Below are 11,328 nucleotides of genomic sequence, written 5' to 3'. Positions count from 1 at the left end.
AAATAAAATTCAGTGTGAAGTGATGCGTAAAATAATTTCCGAAACCCCTATGAACGACTTTCTACAAACGTGGAGACCGAACGATTTGATAATGGCAAGTAGAAAGATAATCAGAGACACACTTCAACAGCGGTTGTTTTAGTTACATAAAGAAAAATTTCCCGAATTACCAGTGCCGCTGTGTTATCGACCAGCAGATACATGACGGCAGAATATAGACGTTAATATACCAGGACACACCGAGAAACAGAATCTTGTTCTTAATGATATTGTCGCAGTTGATGTCAATGTTGTTGAAGATGCATTATGCGCGGATAAATCTCCGTGGACGCTAGGATACGCTATGACGATTCACTCATCTCAGGGATTAACTATTTCTGATACGCGAGTTTGGATTGTAGATGATCGTATCGAGTGGTCAAATTTGGTTTATCTCGCACTGTCTAGAGTCAGAAGAATATCTCAGCTGCGGAGAATTGTCATAGACGCGTCAGTGATCAATGATGTTATTGATAATGATACGATAAGAAAAAAATAGCTGGTTATAAACAAAGTGACAAAACAAATAATCGAGAATTTGATCTGAATGTTGAATTTATCATGAGATTGAAGCAACAGCAGAATAATCACTGTGCAAGCTGTAATTGTGTGATGTTATGGAGATATTCGAGTAATAATCCAAGACAATTCACCGTGGATAGAAAAGATAATAGTCGCGGTCATACACGTAAAAATATCATGTTGACCTGTCTTGAGTGTAATCGGCGTAGAGGAGCTAGTTAAGTGATCGCGGTGGTAATTGCGTGTCCTCGTGAATTACTTGTAATTGTTCACGTGTAAATCCACGTTGAGGTGCAGTTGAATCCAGCCTGTAGATTGCGGGTCTACCAGTAGATCTTGTTATACTAGATATCTTGTGTGTGGTAACACTCCAAATAGGATCAGTCGCTCTTTTTTACCACCATCAAGTTCACCGAGTTCATATAAATATCTTACAGTAACATTACATAATACTGGCTGCGCTGAAAAATCACGCTGTTATATTGGTATAAATTTTTTTGTAATTGCATTAACGGGTTTCATGTTGGTTGTTCGAGTAATCTCATTATTTAACGCAGTTATCACATTTGAAAATCTTGCAATCCATTCGCGAGATCTTTTGTCTTGAATAAATTCCTATTGATATCCGAATAACCGCTCAGCAAGTGTTCGATTAAACCGCTCAACAATTGCCTGATCACGATGAATTGCAGTATGTCCTCGTCGTATTTTGACATTATGTCGCTTCATTAACGATGATACTTTACCAAGAAATTCTTTGCCAGTATCAACCTGTAATAGATGTGGCCATTGTAGACCGCCTCGTTGATAAATTCGTTCAAACGCAGAAGCTACTTCAGCAGCTGTCATTGTCAATAATGGTTCTGCATCTTTTTATCTACTTGCAACTTCAACAACGGTTAGCGCGTATTTGTATGTTTTGCGACGTATAGTATCATGTGGTAAAAACAAAATTTCTGCTTGATGAACTTCATTAGGGACGTTAACATCGAAATACGCTTACTGAATTTGTTTCGGTGGTGGTAGTTAATATGCCATATTGCCGGTTTGGATAACCACGTGTTAGCAGTAGAATGTTTGACTTTTGCTGCATCAGCGAGTTTACTAATTGCTGCTCTACCCTTCCAATATCCTCTTGGGGAATAATAAATCGATTCCATTTATAATGAATTACCAGCGCCTAGCACTAATTTACTTTTCATTGCAGATCTAATCAACCAATTAGCTAATTTTTCCTTGAAAGATTTATTCGTAAGTCATAAATTAATTTCACATCTGCGATATGTCTTTCTTGTAGATTTTCACTTTATAAGCTACATCATGAACATGACACGCTTTATCAATAGAGTTTATTGGATACTCGCCTGGTTTTGGTTGATCTTGATTAACAAGCCTGATATCAAGTCGGGTTCCAGGACCGCAATAATTATATCCAGGTAGATGTTTTTCTCCTGGGTATTTAGTCCACGGAGTTCCCGGTAATTTTGGCAATTTTGCTGCAACATCACCTCCTCGCTTTCTGGTTCTTTTTTTTAAAAATAATATCTGATTTTGGTTGTTTATCACCAGGAATAAATTTAAATTTCTTTGTACCACAACGTTCACACTTACCAGTAAGTGCCGATCTATTATTATTTGTTTTGATCGTTGTTATGTCGATTGTCGGAGTACGCGCTCTACACTTAACACAAAATAGATCCATAAATATTTTATATATAACAAGGATATAACTGATTTCTCAGCGACAAAAAAATAAGAGCCGTTCAAGCATCATCCAGCATTACCGAATTCCATCAGAATGATTATAATAGGTCCATCTGGATCGGGTAAGACGCAATTACTGCTTAATTTAATAATCAGATGGCTGAAATGGGATAAGTTGTATTTGGTAGCACCATCAGTTGATGGTCAACGGTGTTATGATGTACTTAAAGACAATAATGAAAATGCATCAACGTTGAGCGACGAAAATGTGATTGAATATATAACCGATATTGATGAGGCTCCGTCCGTTGATGATTTAGACGGATTTTATTAATACTTTAGTTGTGTACGACGATGTAATGCTGGACAAACAAACAAATCCAGCTAGGATATTTTCTCGAGGTAGACATAAAAATAATGATGTGATCTATGTTACTCAGCGGTATACACAAATACCAAAAGTAATCAGAGACAAGTGTAATATTCTAGTTGTGTTTAATGGCATCGATACGCACACGTTGCGAAATGTTCATCAAACTTGGTGTGGTGGCGACATGGATATAAATAAATTTAAAAACTTCTTTTCACGAGCGCAAGCTACTCCGCGTAGATTTATAACAATAAATTTACATGATCATAGAACAAGATATCGAGTTGGTCTTGATAAAATATTTGGTTAACAGCAGCAGGGAGGGCGCGACCTCAATTAAGACGTAACTGCGTAAACAGCGCGTGCATAACAAACTAGAAAAAATCACTAACGACAATAAAGTAACACCAATTAGAAGATTCCAGAGACTCTCTCAGTAAGTTGTCGACGCTTTTTTAATTTTGTCGACGCTTTTTATTTTTTCGGATCATTTGTAGGAAGGCTTATTTTCGACATTTGGACGTTTTCGACCATTGGTCTGTTCGCCCTCCCTGCCGCTGTATTTGTCATCATCTTCTAGTAAATCTTATTTAGTACAAAGAAGATTTTTCTGCTGATTGGTTTTAGCGTTGATAACAGATGAAGTTCCTTTGTTACTGGGGGAACTACATTAGACATCCAGATAGATAAGTGTGTTATAGCGAACTCACCATTAGCGATGGCATTTGCCTTGTGCATATAATCGTTTGCTTCAGCTCGATTAAATGTTGTGTGTGTTTAAGCCCTCGAAACGTAGTATTACTAAATATAATGATTGATGATAGCGGTAGTAATATTGCGACAGTTTCGCGTCCATTAGTGAACGCGCTTGACGTTACAAAACCATCATTGTACACACCAGTTTTTCTTAATCGAAAGAGTATTATCTCATTCATCTTTCCAAGCATAGATATTTCATCAATAGCTGCACCTGGTGGTGTAATCATTAGCCTATTACAAAGTGCTATTAACGCTACCCACACTGCCTTATTGTCAACAGCTAGCGCATCAACGCGAACTTGAGGATTTATTATTTAGGACGTGTCATTTCTAGGCTGAGCATCAGCTCCAGGACCAATTATATCACCAGCTGCAACAAATTCATCTGATTCAGGTCTGCCATTACTACTTCTTTAAACCAAAACATGTTAGCTGCCGAGCGTTTTGAGTAATCATCACTAAACTAAACTAAATTTGATGTTGTGCTATATATTGGAATGTATTCAGAAATATTTTCTATTGTTTGGTTAGGTATTTGATAACGAGCGCATTTGAAAATATTCCAGCCATTTTTTATTTTTTTGTTGTAATGTGATTAATGATCCAGCAGCATGAGCTTCTGTTAGTGCTGGTGGTACTGCTCAAAAAATGTTTAGTGCGGTAAGAGATAGATGCTCTGATCGCGTGTAGTAATTGTTCTCTGACCAGCTTGATTAGGGCTGTTCGATTTATCGTCGAGATACTCGATGTAATTGAACTGTATTATTGACTCATCGAAGTCATCTATTTTACTGAATTCGATGTAATCTCTTAGTGACATTTATTTTGTTGTTACATCAGATTAAAACTATCGATCAATTGTTTAATCAAGTGATATAACTAGTGTTTTAAAATCTTGATACTCTTCTTTCAACTGCTGGTGTTGTTTGCTGTAGTTTTCGTAAGATATCTTGACCCGTCGGTGATAACAATTTTTTTTTCTTTATTTGTCCTGGCGACAGCTGTTTCTTTGCTTGGAACAACTTTGTTTATAATTTCTCTTATCTCAGTAGCCGTTGGCGTTGGAATGGCAAATGATTGTATAACTGCTGTTGGTTGATCTCTCATCTTATCAGCTATATTCTGCTCAACAGCTGTTCCCGCTACCGATGCTGCTCCAGTAGCAAACGCTTTGATGCATCAAATGCAATTGATGTAACTTTACGAGCTATTCCAGGTATTGCCCCAATAAAACTCGTAAAGATATTTCCACCAATTCCCCTATTATCTTCCTCCTGAAGGTCCTTTTCGTTCTCATTACTTTACAGTTGATCACAAAATGAGTGTAAGTAATAAGTTACCTGTTCATTGCTGAAATCAGTTGTTCTACCTGATTTATCAGTCAGATCCATTCTGACACTAGTTATATTCTCTTCAACATTCATTGGACAAGGGACCATTTGTCTTGCTTGAATCTGCAGTAGTGGGACAGGTTGAACCTTAGGTGAAAATGAGTAAATCGTTTGACCCAGGCTACCTTTCAAAGTAAACGATCATTCTACTATTTAGCAGTTTATCAAGACTGTACTTACCTCCGTGATATCAACTGCTTTTTCACTCTTATATGTTATTGTTTCTGTGGTGGTTGAGCCATACTGTACTAGATTAAGACCAAGCAGTGTGTCTATCGTGTTAGCAGGAGAAAAAACAACGAGATGATTATTTCTAGTGTTATCTTAGCTCGCAATGCATTGTAATTGGGCTCAAGCAAAACGTTCTTCCCTTCACCACCAGTTGTTGATATCAGCTGTTTTATTAACATGTTAATATCTATGACATTGTGTGTTCCTTTAGGTATTGAAAATGATTTCCATAAACCAACGAAAATTGTCGTTGCTTTCTGTCTTAAGGTTGAATATCGTAGACCACATTATTGTTGATATTAATCCAATGTTATATTGTTTTTCAGGCTCAAGTAGCAGCGGTGGTGTGTAAATAACATTAAGTTTGAACTGTACTAAGTAGATGGTTTTGAATCAAAAAGTAATGTGGCCGAGTTGATTTTATTTATAGTTTGACAAAATCAAGCTAAATCGTTATGAAGAATTTTGACTTCAACTGTTATTATCATGTTGGTCTTTCACAGTGGTCTAGTATCTCAATTTCCTCATTAGTATCACCACCAGGTGATATCAACGATGCTATTCTATTGACAAGTTTATCATTTGACTGATATATGCTAATACCGCGACCTACTCTAGTAAGGCTATCGCTCAGATTTTGTAATGAAGATTTTTCGAGATTATAAAAAAATCGTCTGTAGTATTAATAAATCGGCGTATCATCAAATTCAAAAATGCTTCCAGGCCTAGTTAAACTGTTCGCATCTTTATCGTATTTATAAAGCGCCCTAGAGAGGTCATGAGACAACACAAAATTTGCTATTCCGATATTAACCGCATCATCATCGCTCCCATGCCAGAACTTGTACAACGATCTCATTATGATATCAATTAAATTCTCCAAAAACTGATCAATTTCTTTATGATCTGCATCAAGGAATTGATTTTGATGCGATACTATTATAATGACCAATACAAAATTATAGTTACCTATCAAATCAACTGGATCAGGATAATTGCCTGTTCCTTTCATAATTCCTCTTACTTCAGGTTTTTTCAGCGAATAGCTGTGGTGGTGTATGAACAGTTAACAAAGTATCAATTTTACTTCTGATACCTATCGGGTCAGTCTAACGTTTATCAAACTCAGTTGTCATTTGACCTATTACAACAGCTGTCTTATCTTCAACTGCGCAAACTATACCCTTTTTACGAACTGATTGCAGTTGTACTGGTTCTAGTGTGGACTCAAGTGATTTATCATCTAGTAAGGCTCTTGTCACCGGTTTGAACAGTTTTGTCAAGATCCTGCTCAACTTCTGTTTGGCCTAATCTGGCTTCTGCCCAAGCTTGTTTCAACAGTCTTTGTTGTTCGATAAGTTTACGCAAGATCTCAGGATCGTCCAATTCAATAGATCATTGTACAAAATATTATACTCTGGTGTTGACAGGCTATTCTTTGATCTGAGATAGCCTATCAATTCTGCAATCTCAGTGTCGATTTCCTCACATGTATTACCCCTTTCCTTAGACAAAACCAACAACAATAAGCGATCAACTACATCGGTTACTGGTTAAAAATAAAACACCTTTTCTTCACAATAGCGAGTAGATTGTCCTACATCAACCACTTAAAAATATCGTTTATTACATCATAAATTGTGTTAGCATTCTCAAGATTCATGTCAGCCTCATTTAATGCAGATTAATTTACCCTTAACACCTTTATCTTTGATTTTGTATTACTTCAGGATTGGCTGTTGGATCTGTTGCTTCCTCACCTAGTATGGTTGTTGTAACTGGTTTGAACAGTTTAGCAGTGTCCTCCCCAGCTCTCTGTTTACCCTGTCTTGCGGTGGTCTACGCTTTTTGTTTTCTTTTGCTGTTTGATTAGCTTGTACAGTATATCCTTCCAGAAAAGAGTATGAAACAACCTACGTTTCGTCTGATGAACTGATCAATGCTGAAAAAGCCCTTTGAGAGATAAAATGTGTTGCAGCGTTTATTACGTGACAAAGAGAAATATGATTTTATCTGTTGTATCTCATCTGCAGCATGATGTCCCAGTGCTAGATATCACTATAAACTATCACATTGCAAACATCGTAGCAATATGACTAAAATATTGTTAAAGCTACGTTGAAAATCACACTCACACACACACACGCGCATCATGCTCAAGTGGTATATCATCAAACACTACAAATTTAATTTCAGTAGCATCTAACACATACATACTCATATATATATATATATATATATATATATATATATATATATATATATATATGTGTGTGTGTGTGTGTGTGTGTGTGTGTGTGTCTGTATACATATGTGTATATACATATTGATGACTTATCAGTGTATCTAGTAGCTGTGTCCAAGATCTGAGATAATTGTGTAACCAGATTCTTTTTCTCTGACGGAGAATCATCATCTTAAACCGAGTCAAGGACATTGTAATTTTGTTATAGCTACACTACGTGATGCTTGTTACTTATTTTGTTGTGATTTTGGTTTGGGACTTTCCAATTGTAAGTAAGTTACTTCTAGAACAATCTACTTTTCACCGGTGAATAGTTACACGAATGGAAAAGGAAAAACTAGGTTGATAGAGTGATAACTGACAGAGCCAATATTGACATCGCATTTGACAATAAAATGATTGATCAGCATGTTTAGACTGTAAACAGGTAAACGGAATGACGTATTAATAACAATCGATACGATTTTCCAAATAAATATCCACTCATTCAGTAGCAACGTTTTTCAACGATTGATTATACATGTGGTTTCGTTTTCTTCAAAGTTACAAGATTAATCAAGAATCCAACGAGCGGTAGATTGAACCGGCCGTGAAAGTTTCTCCATATGTAACACTAAGTGATTTTTAAAAATAAAATTTACATATATATCACACCATCGGGTCAACTAATTGTGTCAGAAATAGAAAGTTACAATAGATATTTACTGTACCAACATCATACTTGCATACCATATATGCATGACCAATTGATCTTACTTTCACATTAATCTACACTACTTTATTACATAAAATACACTTTTATCATCGTGATATGTTAGTCATATACATAATTTGGTCTTATATAGATATGAGCATTTATTGGCAGTTCACTGTTGTTATCATTTAGAGATTAGAGTTGATTGATAATGATAACATCATTGTGGACAGAGTGTTTGACAATGAGTTTTCAAAAATGATCTTGTGTGCAAGATGATACCAAACATAAGAGACAGATAGAGTGAGATCAATCATGTATTGAACGGTCCAAAAAACAGACAAAGAAAGGAAAACTCAGGGAGTGATATCAAGATTCAAGACATGGTTACAAATGTCGCCACGCTTTGCGAAACCTTTACTCCGTGCTTAATTAGACACTTACATTGGTGTTGCAATGTTATTTAAGTGTAAACGAATGGATTTTACTATAAAGCTATTGTAAATAATGTTACAGAATTTTGAACTCAAATGTTTGCTAATTGCCACAAAGTGCTTACTTTCTGGGCGAAAACATCTTAAACGAAAAATGTCTACGAAACGGAATAACAAACATTTTTAGCCGTGTACCCATTGACCTCGTTCCCAGCAGCAGCAATTATGACACAGAAGTAACATTCCATAACGTAAATCATCTGCCATACCAAAGGTACCGAAAATCCATTTCAACTTCACAATTTCACAAATATGGTCTGCAAAAGTTCGTATAATGCTTATAAGGACCAGGTTTAGCTGGAGGAATTTTCACTTTGTTCATTAGTATTACTGAGGAATTATATTTGTTTAGCAACATGGATGATAAAACGTAAATGTAGAAGAACTACATCTTGTTATAATGTTGTTCAGACTTTGTTGTCACTGGGGCAAATACAGCTTTACATTTCAAATTATTGCAACTGTTGATTTAGATATTGTTTTTTTGGTTTGGGTTCCACGCCATTTCTCAGGACATGATTGGTTCAACATGGCGGCCTGAATAACTCGGGTGAAACAGTGGCAAGATCCATCGACCCACATGAAGCTACTGGCATAAGTCTCACATGTTCTCATTGGCCGAGATCTAGACTCGAGACCACTCGGACAGAGATGAGATGCCTGTGATCGTTAAAGGCGAGCGCTTGAGACCACTAGGCCACCGGCTTGCGACTATTCGTGTACAAGAAAAAAAAGAAAACAGAATATTGTTGATAATTTTCTTTTTCAAAAATATCGAAAAAAGTACTAAAGATCCAGTTTAAATATTTGCAATATACCAATTTGACGTTTTCTTAAAGATATATACATAAGTTATCACCGTTAAGTTCAATGTATCAATAAGTTCTCGTTTTAAATGAAAGCATAAAAACTGTGAGTTTGAAAATACTGAAAATTAAAAAGGCTTGTTTATGAATTGAATATATTTAGTTAAGGCTTGTTAAATTTCCCTGATAAAACCCAACGTACCTAAGACTGCAGATTTAATCACTTCATATACAAAAGTTCAATCCTAATACGAAAAGATATTTAGAGGGTTGTACAATATATTGTATAAACAAATAAGTGCCTTATTTATTTTTATAAAAGTGTAAATAAAAAGTATTAAAAATGTGTGGATTATAATGGGATATGTAATAAATACAACACATATAAGTGCTTTGTTCCTAGTCGAAGGAAACAACTATTTTTATGCGTTGTAGGGATATAAAAATTCATATTCAATATCTAATTCGTTCTTTCCGCCCACTCGGAACAAAACACGGTTGTACTTTGGACGACATCGTGCTTTATGCTCTTTAATATTCCACTGCTATCTGACTTTATTGAATACAATCAGAAAGTACAACTGTTAGTTTACTAAATAAAACTAAAATTCTGAAAAATGATTTTGTGCCCTATGTGTTGTATATGGCAACATTACCTTTTTAACAGCTACGAATGTTTCATTATCGTGATAAATTAGTCTTCGAAACAATATTGTTACATTATATCCCGCTTTATGAGCTTTAATATTTCCCAACTTAGTGCTTTCAATCGATACCACAGTACCCTTCGAGTGTCTATACTGCAGTACCCCACGATTTCAATCTAAATAGTTTTGCTAAATCGAAATATTCGTGTGATCATTTTGCTCGTGTGGGGCTGTTTTGTGAGACTTTATCTTATTTCGAGTGTATGTGTGTTTTGGGTTTTTAACGTAGCTTTAACAATTTGTTCAGCCATATTGCTATGACGTCTGCAGTATGGCAGTTTGTAGTGATGTCTAGCACTGGAGCATCATGCCGCAGACACGTATCATGATGAACCACCCAGGCACATAATCCTGACAAGAGGTCGACCAGTCCTGCCACTAAACTCTTAATGCTGAACGCCTTGGGAGGCAGCTGTTAGTACCTTTGTTAAACGTCTTTGTTATGACTCAGTCGGTGTTCGAACTGTCGACCTCCCGCATCCAAGGCGGACTAACCACTAGAGCAATGATCGGTCTTAATTTCGAGAGAGAATTTATGATTTTCATACCGTGAATAGATCCCTACATATCGTACGAGGACGAACAGGCTATATTCCCAAAACATAACAGTATTTGCAACCATTTTGCAGAGCAGATGCATTATAGGGTGACACGGAAACTATCAATAGGTTTCTGAATAGCTATGCAAATGTACGATTCCCACAGAAGCACATGCAAGTATACTTGAGTAATGAATTCAGCAAAACGAACAACAGATTACAAGGTTTGCAATTGGAGATAAAAACAGTGCAAAGGACTTGAGGAAGCAAAGCGCTTCCAACAATAATAATTTATCGGAGGCTGGACGAAAAATGATTTAAGTGAAGCAGCAATAAAACCAAAGGGCAACAAATGCAAACTAATTGCTAAGGAAGGCATCATAAGCTGTATGTAAACAACATTAAACTTCTACTTTAATGTTGTCTATTTTAATCAACTAATAATATTTTTAAGTTGGAAAAGAAACGGAAGGATGCTCATGGATTACAACAAAGATTAGAAACCAACACTGATGAGCTTTAGGACTGATGCACATAAAGGAAACACATGCCTTCAAAAGTAACGTTAATAACCTAACATCTAAAATAAACAAAAGAGATTGGCATTTCAAACAGATTTATATTCAGAAATAGCAATACAAGCACTTACGTTGAACTTGCTAATCGAAGCTTATAAAATAAGCTTTGTTCAAGTATTCTTTCTTGTAAACAAACAAGTAACGAAACCATATTAATTAATATTTTTTTCCTTATTGAATTGTGCAAGGGGATGTACGACTACAGCTATGCTAATTTTATATATTAGTTCTTTTTATACATCATAAATT

Source organism: Sinohyriopsis cumingii, chromosome 14 (genome assembly GCF_028554795.1).
Source record: "Sinohyriopsis cumingii isolate HCF-2022 chromosome 14, ASM2855479v2, whole genome shotgun sequence".
NCBI classification, from domain to species: domain Eukaryota; kingdom Metazoa; phylum Mollusca; class Bivalvia; order Unionida; family Unionidae; genus Sinohyriopsis; species Sinohyriopsis cumingii.
Note: the sequence above shows the minus strand (reverse complement) of the source record.